General features: G+C 45.9%; 1 long non-coding RNA gene across 1 annotated transcript; it reads left to right on the top strand.

Annotated features, from left to right (window-relative positions):
* Positions 1-238: 238 nt before the first annotated feature.
* LOC146204718 (uncharacterized) lies at positions 239-18,126 on the top strand. The gene is made up of 3 exons (XR_014704041.1): positions 239-317; positions 534-789; positions 17,776-18,126. It is a non-coding gene; the product is annotated as an uncharacterized LOC146204718 (long non-coding RNA).
* Positions 18,127-19,463: the final 1,337 nt, after the last annotated feature.

Raw genomic sequence — 19,463 nt, 5'->3', positions numbered from 1 at the left:
TGTACTGCGCCTGACACTGGACGCTATCAACCTGTTGTTGAAGAGAGCTTAAAGAAGCGAAGTCGTTTTCAATTTCGACAAGTCTAGATTTGATTTCTTGAAATGATTTCTCATGTTCAGCCAGCTGAGTACGAATCGCTTTCATTTCGCTTAGAATGGCTGTTTGACCAGCCTTGATATCGTCCAGTGCCGCTAACACATCATTTTTGCTATCGACGCCTGCGCATGTCCCGGTGCTATCGGCTCCACCGCGAGTCAAAAAGGCCCGGGATTTTGCTCGATATCACCGCAAAGGATTAAAAGATCAAGCAATACACGTGAGCATTCATTTGCAATGGAAATACAGCAGTGTGGGCTCGGCAGTACAATCAGACCAGCAAAGCTAGTACGCTTAGCAAAAAAAAGAGGGTAAATATGATTTACCTGCACAAAGCAAAGGTGAGGCATTTTAGGCAAGCTGGTCGACGTTGCGCTGCCGAGCCCACTGACGTGGGTGCTGATTGCAGGCTGCCTTATATACTGTGACGTCGTAGACGTAGGTGGTCCAGGTGATGTAATGCGCGGAGGTTGTGCGCAATCGTCGGCTTCCGGGGGTGGTGCTGCAGCGCAAGACTGACGGACAGGTGTCGGTGGCTCCAGAGCTGGTGACGGGCTGTAGTGTCGGCTTTCTTCAAGGGCGATCGCCTCTTCGCGGCGCCATGCTTTCCAGGTGGCAAAGGGTCCAACATGATTGATGGTCGAACCGGATGGCCAAGAACAAGTGAGGACGAGAAGCTGCACAAAGCAAAGGTGAGGCATTTTAGGCAAGCTGGTCGACGTTGCGCTGCCGAGCCTACTCAGAGGCTCTCAGAATTAAGAGAACAGAAGAAAGGGAAGGAGAGCTCATACGACTGGATTTGCTAATCGCAGAGACAAAACGCACTGGAAATAATGAGATTAGCAATCAGGAAGGCTCGGTAGAGGCAAAAATTTTAAATTAAAGATCTGCAACAAAGGGGATCAGAGAAAAAGCACGTCCGATTGGGATCGATGATTGGTAGGGATATCCGGGCGCAGTCTAACGCAATTAGAAAACCAAGACTGGCACGAGAAACGCGCCGGCTAATACCCCACTTGGAGAACAAAGTACCACAGGTAACACAGAGGAAGAGGAAATATAGGAGGAGGATTTTAAAGGTAAAAAACCAGTCGTCTGTTTCCGTTGCCTGGTCATATAGTGACGGGTTGCCTTTTTGTTTGAGTCTAATGGCAACAAGTCGCGAGGCCTAGAGCCCTCCCGGCGGGAGCTAACGGAAAAATTAAACCGCGTAAAGTTCTCCTCCGATTAGACGTTCGGTTTGCGGAGTTCACAGGCGAGCATGCCTGCACAAGGCAAGTAGTTCAGGACTGAAATGTATGTTTGCCCATTGCCCGCGTCGAGATCGAGTGGCCATTTGGAGCTCCCCAACCCGAGGCCGCTGTCTCGCAAAACTTGCCCAAGCATTATACCTGTGGGTTCTCTAATCGCTCGGATATAAATCTGAGAGAAAGGGGCTTTTGTTATGGAGATCACGCTGTTCAGAATCTCACCCACTTGCGGCCTAAGAATAGCGCAGTGCAAGCAAGGTGCAAGGATTAAGAGAGCAGGAAGGAATCTGAAAGCGAAGGATACTTTTATAGTTATGAGGAAGAGGAAGAGGTGCGCAAAATTGACCCTGCAAGGGTCAATTTTCTGTGAGAACTGTGAGGGCTCTGTGAGAACTAGTGACGCGCCAGTGGAGGTTTCAGACGGGCAGTATCGCATAGAGAAGGCTACACTGGAGGGTTTCAAGGCAGAGAAGGAAGTTCAGGTTACTTTCAAAGCCGAGGTGAAAACAGGGAGGCTACATTAGCGCCAGAAATCGGCACCTAGGTTCTAGGTTCTACACGCGTCTCGTGAGAGAAACAGAAATTAGGCGTGCGCAAACACGATCAAAATTGCCTTTTGTTTTGTCAAAGGCCCGCCTGAAAGGCAGCCGCAAATGAGTTAGTTCAAGGCCTCTTATCACTTCGAGTATGTCTTCCCATAACATGAGACTCTCAGGTAGATATCCTTTGTCGGATGACATGTGCCATTTGCTACAGAGGGTGCGTGGCTGCCGCGTGAAGGAGCACTTTCTAAGCGCGCCCAGCGGAGATCCAAGCCAGCTACGGCACTAGCAGAGTCAGGCCGTAAAGGCTTTTGCGGATCTAAACGTTCAAGGTCCCTCGAAACTTTAAAAATGTCAACGTGTGTGTCGAGACACTACAGTAGTGCAGACAGGTGCCACAAGAAGGCTGCGACAAAGGGTGTCTGGCTGTCGCATGAAAGAAAAGCAAGCTAAGCGTCCGCTTTTGCAGATTTAAATGTTCAAGACCCCTCAGCGAGGCCTATTCCAGCCACCCTAACTCAGCACTTCGAGCATGTACGCTCTGGTCGTTGTCCCTTGCGAAGAAACGTGTCGCTTCCTCCAGAGGGTGCGTAGCTGCCGCATGACAGGCGCACAAGCAAAGCGCGCGCAACGTCGACGAAAACCACCTAGGGCGCTATCAGATCAGGCCGTGGAGGGTTTTGCAGATATAGAGGTACAAGTCCCCTTGATAGTTCGATCATGGCTACCTGTACCTAGATACACTCAGGTCGTTGTCTCTTGCCGGGTTGCATGTGTCGCTTGGTACTCAGGGCACGCAGTGGTCGCCTGAAAGGAGCCCAAGCGAAGTGCGCGTAGCGAAGGCTAAAGCCGATTGCGGCACGATCAAAGCCACAAAGGGTTTAGCAGAACAGAAAGTACAAGGAGCCGTTGCATTTGAAAAAACATCTACCTGATATCGAAACACCCTGATGGTTGTTTTTTGAGATGCGACATATATATGTGCTAGGAAGTGACCGTAGCGGTCGCGTGAAATGAAAACAGGCTAAGCGCGCGTTGTCTACGGCAGCTGCAAAGTCAGACCATCGAGGTTTCTGTCGATCCAAATCTTCTAGGCCCCTTAAAACTTTCAAAATGTCCACCTATCACTAGAGACAGCGCAGGAGTTATCCAATGAAAGGTGGCAGAAGTAGAAGGCGTTGTGGCTGCTTGAAAGGACAATGCAGGGTGCGCGTCAATGAGGGAGGGACGCTGCATGCAAACGGGATCCAAGACAGGAGGATCAGCAGACAACGCGTTCGCAGTCGCCCTATCTCGCGTTTGGCTTTCCAAGCTCAAGCCAAACTTCGGAAGTGTACAGTTAGAATGCGGAACAGGCCAGGTTCGCGAGCTGAAGTCCCCGCGGTTTTCTCAGGTCTCGGCTGCTAGAGCCGCTGTAGGATCGCGGCCGCTAAGGGCGAGGCTCAAGCATTGCAACCTGATAAGTTTGAATGGAATCTGGCACAAGGAAATACATTTCGTGCCCTAAAGTGACCGCAGTGTGGAGGTCATCCTCACCCAACAGGTAGACAATGAAGAGGAAACATCCTATTGTGTTTTTGAGTAGGAAGGCAACTCTACGCGAGCAGGCATGCACTGATTCCGAAAAGTAATGCGCCTGTCTTGTTTGGGTCATTCTGAAACTGCAGTATGATCCGGCAGAGTCACAGATGTTTGTAGAAACGGCCTTTGTCATCTCGGATAAAAATGATAATCTCCTTCGTTTGAGCGTGGTGTGCAGAAGTAACCATTTCCTATGGATTACAGAAAAGAGCATAATAATACCAGCACTGATGGCCTCAGCCTAAGCTTTTCGGGGCAATGTCCTCTTGTTTGGCTCCCAGAAGTTGACTCGCTAGGCTTATTTTTATTTCCTTTACTTTTCTTATCCGCAGTTCTTACTCATGATACGTCTTCACAAGCGGCTTTCTACGGCATTTTTTGTGTTACCACAAAGAGCAAAGTTTTAACCCGCATGTTCGCTTTTAGGCTGAAGCCTCTGATTTCTTTTTTTCCTAACATAGTTATTTCAGTAGAGGAGTTGAAATTATCGGGAAATTTTTTTTTGTTTCCTTTTGCTTTTTGAAAAGGCCACTTGTTCTAGAAAGCAACCTGGCATTTCTCAAAGGTAGTTCTGCGCTTGCTATTTGTCGTGTTTTGCGCGTTGCGTGGTTGAGACTGCTAACACTGCTCATCAGAGAAGCAAGAAGCAGAGGGCCAGGCGTGACTCGTGGTCGAAACGACCACGTTTCAGGTCTCTTCAGGGAGCAACTTAAGCTGCAGCCCTTTCGAGACTTCTTCGGGCGGCGGACTTGGTGTTGACTGGGGTCCCAGCCGAGGTTCACGCTGCTGGAACACAGGAATCAAGCGTGTCCGGCGAGCGGTAGCCATCTAAGACTCCCAGTCCGCGGCGACAACAACGCAGGTTTCATCGCTACCACGTGCTGGTGGTGAACCACCTCGCCGGGTCGGAAGGATGGGGAGCGACTGATTTCATGTATTCGCCTGACACTCCCAGGGGTGAACACATGGAAGTTTTCCCTATAGCCGTGTTTACATGAAGGTGACAGTAGCGCATCGCATCCCATGGGATTTCGTAGCGCCTCACGGTAATGAGATGCGACAGCGTTTACATGTAACGCATCGTCTCTAGCGCAGTGGTGGCGGCACGCGGTGCCGCATATTGAAAGCATTAGTTTCACCAGGTTTAAATGTCTTAAAATTTATTTAATATTTCATTTAAACATACCAGAATAAAAGGAAAGCTGTAATAAATGCCAAAAACAGCGTATTAAGCGAAAGTAGATACTTCGTCTATCCAACCCAAAGCTATTCGAATATCCCGCGCTCTCGGTCCGTGGCACCCAACAATGCTTACTAAGCCTATCGCCTGCATGAATTAAGAAGCTTTTTTAAAATTTAGGGCTTTTTTTGCCACAATTTTGTGGTGCGCGCATCTTCAGACATATAAAAAGCTTCGTTCATGATTCGTTTCCAGCCAACGCGAGTCACAGTGGAGCTGCAACGAAGAATTGGTGTTGAGGCTAGCGGTCGCCGCTTTGCCGGACGCCGCCACCTTGCCCTTAATGCGATGCGATTGGGTTTACATGCACGGAGAATGTCGACTTACCCCTCTCAATCCAGCCCTGCCTAGCGAATTAATGCGATGCGCTTTCCTAGCGCATTATCCCAGTTTACATGAATGCGATGCGCTAGGAACCGGGTGCGATGCGACGCGCTAGCTGTCGCATTCATGTTAACACGGCTCATTGTTGGCGAAAGTAACAGCACGCAGCTTTTCGCCGAACGGGAGTGCCAGCGACATTCCGAAAATTAAGTGCCGTGGGAAAGTGACCTTTGCCAGGGGCGGACTTCTCGAACATTCCGGACGGTCTCAACTTGCTGCCGCATTTATACCGCCAACTGAAGATCCCCATCGCCACTAAGGAAGTTCACCCTCGCTACATGAATGCGTACGAGGAGGCTGCCAAGATCAGGCAGCCAGAAACTGAATCGATACATTTCAGCGAAATAATAGCACTTCCGCTGCTATTTGTGTTAAACTAAATGCTCGCTTGATCAAATAATGCAGTTGCGAAGACTAAAATCGTTTGCAGACAACTTCTTTTGTGTGAAGAAGAGAGAAACAACCCGTATATTAATTTTTAAGGAAGCATAAAATATTTAAGTTAATTTAACGCATCGTAAGAAAGAAAGCATCGTGACGGAAGGACATGTTAAATTTGAGTTCACACGAGGCCGTACGCTTGCTTCAAGACAGGGCCCAAATTAGCCTTTAGAATACCCCCCAAGATCTGAGAGGAACGCGTTACAGAAAGATATAGAAAAACTGAAAAAAAAAAACTTTAACCTTGCCAATGAAAGACGCAGAAACTTTTTTGTCTGCTCTGCTGCGCAGGACAGTGACCTTCGGCGTCTTCGCAGAGAGGTGCTAGCAGCGAAAGCGTTGTTCTCGCTAATGAGGCTACCCGGTCGAGTTAAAACGCGTCTGACTTTTTTCTACTTCAGCTAGCATGTAAAACGAAACCCGTTGGGTCTTCATAAAAGACAAATGTTAAGCTGAACCAGATTTCGAAGCTGTTAGGCTAATGTATGCCAGCTGCGTCCACCGCACGTGGCGTAAGGAAGCGACAGCTGCCGCTTCCTTGCACTTTGTAAGAAATACTTGCACAGGTGCCGAACGTTACCTTGCCTGCTACAGGAAGTAATAAGAAAAAAAATGCTGACAGAGTAAATTATTTCGAAAAAATAGAGGTACGTGTGAGCTTTATTAGCGTTTCTTCTTTTGTACATGCTAAGCACCTGCATGTATTATTTCAATTTCGAGCCGGTACAAGGAACATTTATTTAAAAATGCGTGTTTCAGTTCAGTGTACCGCAAAAAAGCTTGGAATCCCACGTCGTACACAGCAGGGTTAAAGAGGCTAGCCTGGAAATGTCCTGGCAACCAAAAGCGAAATACCTGTTTGGAGCCTTCAGGTGTGTAATATAGCATGTTTCTTGGAAGTCTACGTATTTGGAACCAGTGAGAGAGCACAATTCATCTGTGTCTGAGGCGCACATTGCCCTGTCATATTTTTAATGACACTACGAGTGATTTTGTAGGCCTTTCTTTGATTTCTCTAAGCGAGGAACCTACCTAAAGTGAAAGCTTTTTGGTAAATACAGTTTGCTCTCTGATCCGTGTTGCCTGTACGGCGACTGGCTGTGCATATTCTTAAACACATTATCGCTCTACTTCTTCCCAATAAGAATAACTTTTTTTTTTTTCGTGGATAAGTATTGCAGTAGATTTATTTTTTTTTTCCTCTTTATACCGGTAGGGGGTGGGAGCGAGGAGTCTTGTTTCTTGTGAGGCTGGCTAGAGAAGAAAAGACCGCGGCCATCATGCTTGGTGCAGTCGATTTGTTGTGGCGACTCAGAGGTCTTGGCATTCAAAGTTTGTTTTAGCGAAACTAGTCCAGCTTTCCTAGTCATCACCAACTCTCGTCAACTGTCGGTCGCCCACTGCGAACACCACGTAACTGAAAGAAAACGTTTTCATTTGTAATTATAGGTATATTGCAGGTTGCAATTTTCAATTTATAGAGAAATATAGCCTCGTGTGAAGTGGTTGCCGAAGATGCTGATGTTGCTGTTCCTGCACGCCGAAGAACGTACATTTTAAAATCCTCCCTTCGCTTGCTGCGAATACTTCTGAAAGCTATAAGAAATACATTGCGTGTGCAAATAATTGAGTTTTCCGAAGCACTTTTGATGCTCAGTGCCATGCAGCACGTGGTGGCGGCAGCAGAAAATAAAAGCGCTTGTTCGCACTTCACTTCCCGCGCTTCCTTCCGTTAGGGTTAAGAGTAACGGTTCAGATGTCCCCAGATTGATTTCATTTGAGTTTCGTGAACCGCTTCAAAACTACAAGCACCAACTTACTGCTATGCAAATATTTCAATGCTCACAATTTTGCTGTCCTAGATAGTGACCATAGCGACGCCAGAGGAAGGTCGGTTGCTGTCAAGGGATACAATTTATGCATTAAAGAGGAGAGCTGTTATGGGTTTTCTCATTCCCTGAAAATTTATTTATTTATTTATTTTTTATTTATGCATGCATGCATGCGTGCTTGTGTGCATGATCTTACTGTGCCGTTAGGCGTTGCAGTGGAGGGGGATATATAACAAAGCAATATACAATCATGCATGTAGCAAATGTCGCAATTCCTCATGACAGTACATAACAGTAGTATATAATTTTCATCTCAACATCTCGGTACACAAGCGAGCCATTGTCTTTACACACTGTTTTAAAAAAATAATAGAAGAAAGGGGAATCCTAGGGAAATAAAACCTTAAGGGTTCAATGCTAAAAAGAAAGCGTCACTGGATAAAATAGAAGCGACGGAAACTGGCAAAATGTTGCAGTGGTCCACCGTTTTCGGAAAGAATGAATGTATGAAATAATTAGTTATGCATTGAAATGGTTTAACCTTACTTGGGTGGTCTCTTTTTTCCGAAATGTATGAAATAATGAGCTATGCATTGAAATCGTTTACCCTTACTTGGGTGGTCTCTTTTTTCCGATACATAGCTTGGAGATTGAAGGTAGTTTACTTTTGTGACGCCGATGGTGTCATGAAATATATTGTGCAATAACTTAAGATGGGGAGTCATTTTCTTCTACGGCTCAGATCTCGCCATGCCAAGCTTTGTTAAGCATGAGTAATGCTTAAATTCTTATCATGATTGCCTAAAACAAAACTGGCAACTCGGTCGTGGACAAGTTTTGTTCTTAATATTGAGGTGTCAGGATGCCGCACAGTGCACGCGTACTTCAAAATGGAGTGAACGTTTGAGAAATAGTCTTTTTTTTTTTAAGTGAATCGGGAATGCTCTTGAAATTGCGATGAAGAAACTTAAGCATTGTAGCACTTTTCCATACTGTGTAGTCAATGTGTTTGTTCTAAGGTAATATAACGTAAGGAGTACACCCAAATATTTGGACTCATGCACAGTTTTTATTAACACACCGTCAGTGGTGTAGGGAAAGTCAGGCCGTTAAAGACGTACTGAAAAAAGCATATGTACGGTTTTGTGAAAGGTAATATCTATATTCCACATCCGGCACCAATCGAATATTGAGTCAACATCGGTTTGAAGAATACCGGAATAATCACTGCCTCGGACCTTTCTATACAACACACAATCGTCCGCAAAAACACACAGAGTAAAGGTAATTGTGCCAATAATATCATTTAAGTAAAGTAAAAACAAGGGACCAAGCCCGGAGCCTTGAGGGACCCCAGTCATGACATCAGCGCATGCGGATTGGTAGCCATTCAGAACAAAGTACTGTTTATAGAAGAAGCAGGGCAGACACCGGGCCACCTCTGACTTCTTATAATCCCCGGCTGTCATCACATTTGTCAATGTGCCAACATGGCGCTCAATCTCTAACATGCGCCCCCGAGTCCCAAACCTCTTCTTCGCCCTCCTCGTTCGGCTTGTTGATTCCCACGCAAATCTGCAACACGCTCCACTCTCTGAGGTGAGAGGTAACTCGAAGACCGCGAACAGTGCAGAACAAGATGGATCCGTAGGGGCGTGGCAGCGCAGACTCGAATCACACACCCGTAGCCCACACTTCGCCTAAGTTCTTTTGAGCCTTCTTCTGCTATAGGCACTGCAACAGACTGCACTGATTTGTCGGCTGAGTGACCGCAGTGTACAACTCAACATCAATCCCTAGCTTCATGTATAGGAGTCAGGTATGTACCATGCCATCACCTGGGTAGTTTTCCTGCAGCCTTTGGCATCCCTTATGATGACAACCTGCGACAGGCCAATAACGTCGAAGATGTCCTCATAAAGTTGTACATCGGAAATTGCTGGCGCTCGTCGAGCACCTGCTTCAGTTTCGCGTCATGATCCACCTGGCGGTTCCAACTATTCTAAATATTATAGCTTATCTGCTTCAGCGCGGTCGTAGTCATGGGTCCTCTTCAATGTCGCACGATGTAAACGGGGTCCGGTTCTGTTGGGCGAGGACCGGAGCACCACCTCTTCAGGTATCGGCTGTGGCACCGCTTGCTCTGCTTCCAGGTGACATGGTACGTTGGGAGAAATGGGTTCACTCAGCAACTTGGATGACATCTGCTCGTTGGAGCTCTGCTCCCCGCCAAAATTAAAGGACTTGTTGTGTCTTCATCCCGCTTTATTGTAAGCATAATCGGCACTGATCTGGTTCATCTGCATCAACTGGTGAGTTCAATGCTGGAATGTCACAGTTGCATCTCGAAGTTGTAGAAGCACAGCCTTGACGTCACCACTCAACTCACACACACTGACACGACACAATCACACTCCATCTCAAAGTTATTAGCACAGTGTCACTCACATGTTCAAAAGAAAAACGCAACAAGGAGTCGTTCTTGCAATCCGAAACCAGTTCGTATCTCTCAAGAGCTCTTTCGCACGATTGTTCAAAAACCCATTGAAGGATATCCACTGAGATGGCACAAATTGCTGCACAACTCGCTCAGTTCTGTGTAAGAGTATCTAAACTTGAACACAATTAGTTCGTGATCTACCGATTCGCACTTATTCCATCCGCGTGTACTGAGAATTTTGTAAGTTTTGGCACATGTTAAACTAAACGCTCTACTTCAAAGACATAAAAATCTCTTCAAAAGACTTTCTAGCGCTGACCATCTCTACTTAATAAGGCCGTCAAGGAAAGTGCGCAGTCAGCGTGTCCAACAAATCGGTGCGTCCACCAGGATCGTATACGCCGACCTCCATTGTGAGAAATTCATCACCTGCGGCACAAGCCATCTGCGCGGAATAAATGTCCCGATTACACCATGCGCTTTCTGATTGCACGCCCTTGCAAGCTGTTAGTGCAGTCCGACCGCACAATGCAGCAGGTGGCACGAACCTCACATCGGCGAGAAACTTCACAGCCAGCTTGAACAACTTAGTTACTGCTATCCATTAGTCGGGCCCCGTCTCGTGCACATACGAGCCGGGATCACAGAATCATTCGCAATGCGCCGTCAACTGTGCCGGCGTTTCATAGTTCCTAAGAGGGTGATATACAAAGTCCCTGTTAACGCCATCATTAAAGCGAACCTGCCCCACTGTTTCCGCGCCAGTGGGCTTTGAGCGTTCGTACTCTTTCGCGACTATCGAATCACCTGTTTCCTCATGCGCACGAGATTCATCGTGACCATTTTCCATGTTATCAGGCGCGGCGTCAACCGCCTTCGCCCTGACGTCCTGCATATCGTCCCCTGTATACGCTAGCGGGGCTCGCCTGCATACTGGGAGCTAGGTATGGATGGCTCTTCCCTCTCTGCCACAACTGCGAACACAACATCAGGCGCCTCGCTGCTAACAATCTCTGCAATGTTCCCCGGGACCTGCACTTCTCTCGGGACGCCCTGAATATCAACGGGCTACACGCCGTCGCACTTTACCTGCGGCTCTGACTCTCTGCATAATACTTCGCTGGCACCTTTCCTTCGGGAGAAAGCCAGCGAAAATGTTCCTGCTATGGCACTATTGCTGTCACTTTTTGATCAGCTGATATCTCCATAAAACGACGAATGTCGGCAGCAGTAATAGGCGCCTGAAGGCCCTCGATGTGGTGGCGGAGGAGCGTCATCATTCGTGTGGCAGTCTCCTGATACTCTTGTACAGCTGTTATGTGTTCTGCACAGACGTCAACTTTAAAAGCATGCATTTCCTTGTTTAGTACGCGTAGGCCGTCGTTGCATGTTTCTAGTCTGGCGTGAATAAGCTTTAACGCAAAAATATCTCCTGCTTCGGGATTCAAAAGTTCACTTGTCTCATCGAACAGCCGCGTCAGAAAAGCGCGCTGGATGACGAGACATCATGAACCGCATCGAAAGGAAGTACGCTGGATGACGCGCTTTCTTTTGATGCGGTTCATGGTGTCTCGATGAAGCCATCTTCGTCTCTCTGCGGTGGGGTTCGTTGACAGAGCTCCTGGTGTCTTCCTAGATGGTCGTTGGCACTCCTCTTGCAACCTGCAGGAAGGATCGATGGATGAGCTCACATTACCCTCCCGGGTTTCGGTACCAAAATTATAAAGAAGTAGGGAAGACACCGGGCCGCCTGTGACTGCTTTTAATCTTCGGCTGTCATCCCGTTTGTCAATGTGCCAACATGGCGTTCAATCTCTGCTGCGTGCCCCCAAGTCCCATACCTCTTCTTCACCCTCCTCGTTCTGCTTGCTGATTCCCGCGCGGATCTGCATCACTGTTTGCGAAAGGACAGCTATTCGCGTATCTAGGATATAACCTTGCTATCCAGTTTGTACCCACGGAGCTTTTTTATTAACAAATCGTGCGGGACAACATCAAACGCCTTACTACAATAACGAAAAACACAGTAAATGCTTTTTCGGTAATGAAGAGCTGCGGCTATCTCAAGAACAAATTTGGTTAGTTGCGTGACGAATAAAAAAACCATGACGGAGCCTGTGTTGGGAGTTATCCAGAAGATTGAATCCGTTTACGTGAGCTATGATGTTCGTATATATTGTAGTGTGGTAATCTTCATCGTTATTGCCACTGACATGCATCGGGTGCTGGCGCTCTCGAGGACGAAGAAGTTGGTCGTTGTCTTCGTGATTCGATACGCCTGACGCTCCGCTGCGAATTCATCCTGAGCAGCTGAATCCCTCTGCGTGGACTGAATAAACACACCCCCTACAATTGGTGGAGGTGCTGGGAAGGGACGTCACACAAGACGGTATCACAAAGAGGTAAAAAGGAAACTTCCGCGCGGGCGCAGTCAATAACGGCATGATGAGTGGAAAGGAAATCGTAGCCCAGGATGATGTGTGAGCAGCGAGACAGTACAATAAACTCAATGGTGTATAAGACGTCTTCGATGAGAACACAGGCCGTGCACGCCGCTGAGGGATGAATGCGCTGTGATGAGGCGGTGCGAAGCGAAAAGTCGGAAAGCGCGGTGGTCACTTTACGATGACGACGGCAAAAAGCTTCACTCATGACAGATACGGCAGCGCCCGTGTCGACAAGAGCGAGTGTTGCGACGCCGTCGACGAAAACTTGTATTACGTTAGTAGGAGAACACCGAGGACTTGAAGAGTTCGAACCAAGCGCAGTTCTTGCCCCGGGAACTGCGACTGTTAGTTTCCCTCACCAGTGCCAGTAGAACGTCGAAGTGGGGACGGGGAACGGCGACGAGGGCGACGAGGGGAAACACTTGAACATAAAATGTGTTCAAGTGTTTTACAATTGCATTTAATCGAAAAGCCAGCGTCAATAGAAGTTGCGTGATTCGGAGCACCAACATTTCGCTGATCCACGCCCCGATGTTGCTGTGACGCTGGCTGGCCTTTGTAGCCGGTTGTCAACCACACCCACAGTCAAAGCAGTTCAGTGTTTGGAAAGCAGATCAAAATCCGTCAGAATAAACCACCGGGAGAACATTGCAGCCATAGTTCTGATTTGCGAGGCCGTCTTCCGGAAATGAAGTGTCCAGGCAGACTTTGTCATCTGTAATAAATCGGAAAGCCTGCATCAACAGAAGTTGCTGGAATTGCAGCACCGACATTTCGCCGGTTTCACGCTGGTTCCACGCCGGGCGTGGAGCCGGTGAAAATGCGGCGAACAGCGATGAGAAAAGGGACCAAAGAGGAGACGACGGACGCAGTGCCCGTCGTCTCCCCTCTTGTCCTGTTTCTTGACGCTTTTCGCGGAATTTGTCCTGAATTTATACATTTGTGCTAAATTAGGCTCCACTGAATTTAATGTGGTTAAAGATATTAGAGCGTTGCAGATTTAACCCTTTACTCGATGGGCATTTAAAATGCATGGTGGTAAAGGAAGTGTAGACGCACAAAAATAACCATTCTTCATTACTTTTATATCCTCCTCATTTGCTCTGCGCGGAAAGCCGATGCAATGCAAACTCTACGAAATGAAAGGCAATTTACTAAAGCATAAGAAAACACGCAAGCATGTACTCTGATGCAGTCTGTTTGGTGTCGCTGGTCCAAGATGACGTGAGGTTTTTTGAAAAGAGCTACATAAACTTAAAAATGCTATAAATGATGGAAATTACGAGCTATAATTGATTGCACTTATGAGTGGCAGCAAAAGGACCATGCGGGCTATTTGGTTCGATTCAAATATATGGAACAAGCGACAAAAGACGGGAACACACAGGATAACTCTGGTGCAATAATTGAGGTTTATGGAGGTGTAAAGAACACTGAGAACCAAAGTAGGCATGCTTATCAGTCCTACACAACCTCCGCGTGAAAGCCCATACCTTGGCCTCTGTACAAAAAAAAAAAAAAAATATCTGAGAAAATAAAATAGCTCCAGTGGAAGCAGCCACTAGGAAGAATGTCTCCAAAAAAATGCGCAAAGAATGGATTCTTGGAAACACACCTGACAAAACATTACACACTTTATTGACCTCTTGACACGAAGAATAGGTGTAAAAATGAATTATTCTCCTGTACAACATCACACCATGGCTGTGCGGTCGCCATTTGTGTCTGTCGCCATTTTTGTCGCCATTTTCTTTTAATGCGTAAGCATTGTAAGGCTATGTAGGCGGATTTCGTGGTGGCATGACTTCGTCGGCGCTGTAAAAGAAGAACTAGTTGGCAGTCATGGGCCGTATCGAAGATACATGTATCTTCGATACTATTTTAGAGACGTTTTGTGTATCTGTATTAGGTATCGTGTGTTCAAAACGAAAGTGTCGGAGTATCGGTATCGAAAATACATTTTTAAAGTATTGTGTATTTTGAAGATAATCGATACTAAAGAAAACCTCAAATATTGAAACCGCTGTGAGACTTTTGGTTGACGGCGCTCGCTCAGACGGTAGTACAGGCCCTGAGGCAGCTCTGATTGTAGTACCGTCTGAGTTCCCTACAAATGCCCCGGCCTCTCAGTGTCAACCACATTTCCAGATTCCCTTTCTTTAAAACTGAAGGAGGCAATGGTAAGTAGGTGCTCACGAGGCGCTTTACTTTTGAGCACCGAGTGCCACGAAGCTGCTAAGCCTTTTAACAGACACACAGAGAGATATGAACAAAACGCAAGGCGAACACAGAGTAGAAATCATGCGCACTGCTGTACCCCGTCTCTGCAGCGTTTGATTCTCGTCAAGCAGTGCCCTCAGTGTACTGTCGAACGCACTAACTTATGCACAACCCAACATCCCTGGGCTCGCTTGCCGGCTCTGCTTGGCGGCAAGAACACGAGCTTCTAAGGCCTCAGTCCACCACGATGCAGTCGGCTAACAACGTTATTGTAGTTACGGCGTTTGACGAGAAACAAATCCATCATTTGTAACTGCACAGGGAACGCGCTTCTACTAAACTTTTTTTCTGGAAAAAATATTACGTCCGAAATTTTATGAGATCCACGACATGAAAGCTATGAATGCAATTTTCCAGCACAGATCGAATAACAAATTATGCGTTGTCAAACAATTTTTTTTTGCAGAAACCATTTGAGCAAACCTTGAATAAAACTTGAAAAGATATCTCCTCAATAGTCTTCTACTGCTACTACTATCACTATCTTAAAAAAACAACTAATTTTTGAAATATGCCAATTGAGTGACTCCATATTAGCCACTTTCAGTTACAAAGAAGATAGTTCTATCTTTTATCTACAACCAGCCGTAGTTCACCAGCGACGTTAGTGAACCTCGAGTTTTCTAGCTACCTCCAGGATGCTTGAGTCAACGCGGCTATGGTTCACTTTTACACGCTGATAAAAGGCATCTTCATCTACCAATACTGCGGTGTGCTCGTGTGTGTATGTAGAAAGGCTTTTCTCATTTGCGTTGCTTTTAGCACGCCCACATCGCGCTCTTTCCGGACTAAATAACGTTCAGCCATTTTAGTTTTCTTGTTTTCCTTCTAACTTTTGAACAATATGTAAAGCTTCAAAAGTTTGCTATCGCACTAATGGCAATATAACTGCTCAGTTAGCCAAACGCACGCAGGTTGCACCTTTGTATTTGTATGTATAACCAAATGCTCACAGGTCGGTTCGCATGAAGAGCATTAGTTTAAAGAAATATTTCGCTAGGCTGCTTGTAGAAGCAATCGCTTAATTTAACCATAGCTTCAATTCAATGTGAAGTTCTGACAAGGACAGCTGCCCAAACAATAACTCTGTGCTGGCGTATTCGTTAAGCCATTTCTGAAAAACTACGCCATAGAATGCTCTAAAGATTCCAGAAAGCAAGGTAAAATTTCTCTAATGCGCTAATCGTATTACTATCATTATTATGTTAGGATTTTGGTGTTGTATCGAAGTATCGGCGATACAGTACCGAGTATCTGTATCGAAACTCGATTTCGATTCTGTATCTTGTATCGGCATCGGAAATACAATTTTCCAGGGTATCGAGTATCGGTATCGAAGATTTTTCGAAGTATCTTGCCCAGCCCTGCTAGTTGGTATATCGAAGATAGAATATACGCGCTACCCTAGGGTAGAGCGTCAAGGAAAGGTGCGCAAATGACAAAATGGTTTTTGTGGTTTAATTAGGTAATTAATTAGAACCAATATCAATAATAAATGGTTCACAGAAATAGAAAGGCGCAATGTTTGTCACACTTGTTCTATGGACACCTTAACCATGCCGTAACGGATGAGAGAAAGATGGGAGCAGAAGCGGAAAGAGTGAAAGGGGTGCCATAGTGGAGGGCTCCGAACTAATTTCGACCACCTGGGATCTTTAACGTGCACTGACATCGTACAGCACAAGGACGCCTCTTCATTTTGCCTCCATCGAAACTTAGAGCCAGTTAAATGGTTTACAGGAAAGGAAAGGCTCAGTATCTGTCACTCGCGGAAGAGTAACTAGTTGGTATATCGAAAAAGGAATGGTACCATCGGATAGAGCATCAAGGAAAGACGTGCAAGTAACGCAGTGGTTGGTGTGAGTTTATTATGTAATTCATTAAGAGACGATTAAGTGGTTTACACGAAAGGAAAGGCCCAGTATCTATCACTCACGGAATCGCGCTGAGACCTCTCACGAACAACACAGCATCGCTTAGGCTTACGCATTTCTCCAGTGCAGATTCTGCAGTGTTCTCAGAAAAGTTTTATGAACACCCATATCTGTTCAGTAATTGGTTAGTTTCATGCGGACGTGTGCCATTGTTGTAGCAAACGATATTGCAGCTCACAACAAGGAAAAAGAAGTCTACTCCTAGATGGTACAACGCGAGTGCCAACGCCGACATCTGCAGCGCAGACGACGCCAGATTTTACGCGAAGCGTGTACAGCCGGTTCGGCCGAAAAGCCGCCGGCGTTGTAAACTGTAAAAATCGTCGTAGCAGTCGGCACCAGTTGTCAGAAATATTCATGCGAAAAAATCCTGATTGGCCGACAGGGGTTATGACGTCACAAGCACGTGGCCCCGTTCAGGAATTTACAAAACCCTACACCCGAAATAGAGCTATATTACAAATTGGGGAAAGTTCCAGAGGAAGCCAAAATTGGCAAGGAGGTTCTTCTAATTTATGTATTTCAGAAATGAGAAGTAATTCAATGAAAAAAAAAATTGTCGCCAGGTTCTCTGCATGCCTGACGGACACGCTACGCACAGGTCATAAAGGGTATTTTTTATAAAAAAAAAACACATTTATTTATATCCATATATGTACATACATACAAGGCTGTTAGTCGGCCAAAGCGCGAGAGCGCTGATTGCTTAGCGTGTTAACATCGCTTTCAAGAAGTGTTTAGGGGTGCACCTAGTGAACACGTGGTGGTGCGTATGACTTACCAACGTGTGTATGGGATTTGTACTGATTTTTCTGTAATGATAACTTAAAATTGAAATGATTTAAGTTAACTTTCTTTAAATGGCGCAAGGAAAAGGTGTTAAAAGCGCTTCGCGTCAATTCTTAGGCGAAGCTTAAACGTCCTCCTAAATTTTCAAAAAACGGAGACTTTGCTGATATCGTGTTAAAATGCAGGTGGTAACCTCTTCACATTCAGCCTAGCTTATCAATGCCTTCGACCTGAGTTCAAGTTTATTGTACTGCGGTTGGAACCTTTTGATGGCATAAGTTTGGGGCAGTTTGTTTCTGCTTTTCAGATAGATACATATTTCCGGAATTCCTTTTTCCGGTCCTTTTTTTCCAGAACTCTTTTTTTTTTTTTTTTTTTGTAACCTGTCTAGAAGACACCCCTCGAATGTGACCGTGTGTATACAGGTCAGACCGAAAGGTGCATGATTGACCAGGCATGCGAACATAATTATTTCGCGAAAAGTTTTGGAATTCTAATAACCTTCCGCTTCACTGCAGGCAATGTGAAGACAGCGTCCCGGTTTTCGTCAAGATTTATATACTAGGAAAAGATAAACATAGAGATGAAAGCCTTCTGGAAGACTGGAAGCCTTCAACATTAGACTGCAAGGAAATGACTCATGCTTCAGTGCACTTTCTCTTTCGCTGACGAACAAGGAATTTCAGCTATAAAATATTGCACGCGAGTAGGGATGATAAAAAAAAAAATAATTTTCTGTCTACATGTTGGGTGCTTGAAAGTTTCGCGTGGTATAGGTACAGTTTTCATGTGGGAGTCGGGCGCACCTGATACGCATGCGTTGTTTGGTTTCTGAGATTCCTCACTTCTGAATAAAACACGAGTTTTTAGTCCAGTGTTCTCCTATCTACTGTGTACTCCTTTTTGTCTTGCCTTGTTGCTGGTCACATCATGATTGAAGTAGAGGCGACTAAAGGACTCCTTAGAGAAAAACGGAAAGGGCTTATTGTTAAAGCGTATCCTCTAAGACGTACCGCGATACCTAAATAAGTCTACTCTGATATATGCGAACGCACCAACAAAAATTAGGCAGAACACCGTGACCAAAGTTCTACAGGAAAATCACTCCGGATTGCCCAGTGTCGAAACCTGAAGTGGAGAAAATTGTCGTCAGCGCTTGACATGAATCTGCGCTTCGAAGTCACTCCTTTGAAGTTTTTGCAATAGCCCAACGGACCTTGAAAACAGTACTTGCTGTCAATTTTTTAATTACTGCAGCACTTCTATAGACTGTAGATTTTGTAATGATATTGCTGATGTTAAAAAAAAGTAAAAAATTGCTTGCTCTCGTGCAGAGTGCCTATCTACTGCACAAATAAATATTTAGGTGAGCCTTCTTTTCATTCTAGCCTCTGTATTTTTGTTGCCCGGTGGTGTAATCTCAGTTCAGTTTTTCATCCTGATATTACTTTCAATTGCATTGAGTGTTGAGTGTTGTGACTACGGCGTGTTGTATGTACGTTTCACTGCTATTAATTCTGTATTTTCTCTCATATATGCCCAAAAGGAGCGTCTGGCGCTACTGTCAGACACCAGCTCTATTCCATTTAAGCTAAGAGAAAGTGTGGGCTAGTTGGCAGCTCATTATTTTGAAAAGGAGGCTTACCACGAAAAAGCAAAAAGAAAGGGACACGCGCTCGTCCTGTGTCCCTGTCTATGTCCTAGGTTTTCTACGTATAAGTATGGAAAACAAAATTGTACTTTGGAGAACTTTTGTACATTTAGAGCTTGAGACAACTGTGCAGTGGATGCTTCGGACTGTCGCCCCGGTACGCCAAAGCAAATGGGCCGCTGCGCAGTGGGAAACTTGGCGACCTGAAGCCGGGTTTCGTGTTAAATGCTCTGCAAGCAAGCCAACCTTAAAAATCAGACTGAGATTGTTGTTCCTGTAGGCAAGGTATTGTCCACAAGACAAAACATTCCACAGACACATTTTGGGCCAACTGTGCGCGCATGGTGCAAAAGCTCTCTCGCACGATGCGCTGCCACAACGGCCGCTCCCTACGCTTCCTCCTGTGGCCCACGCCATCACGTGACCGATAGGGCGATTCTCTCTTTATTCGTTTTTGCTTCTCTGACAGCGCCCTCTTCACTCATGCTTCTCTTCAGCACCCGCTTTGCTAGGTCGCATGGTGTGTTGAGGTGATTAAGGCAAACAATGGGAGGT

This window comes from Amblyomma maculatum, chromosome 1, assembly GCF_055883805.1.
Source record: "Amblyomma maculatum isolate TAMU_Amacu chromosome 1, ASM5588380v1, whole genome shotgun sequence".
Taxonomy (NCBI): domain Eukaryota; kingdom Metazoa; phylum Arthropoda; class Arachnida; order Ixodida; family Ixodidae; genus Amblyomma; species Amblyomma maculatum.
Note: the sequence above shows the minus strand (reverse complement) of the source record. Positions and strands in the feature narration are given on the sequence as shown.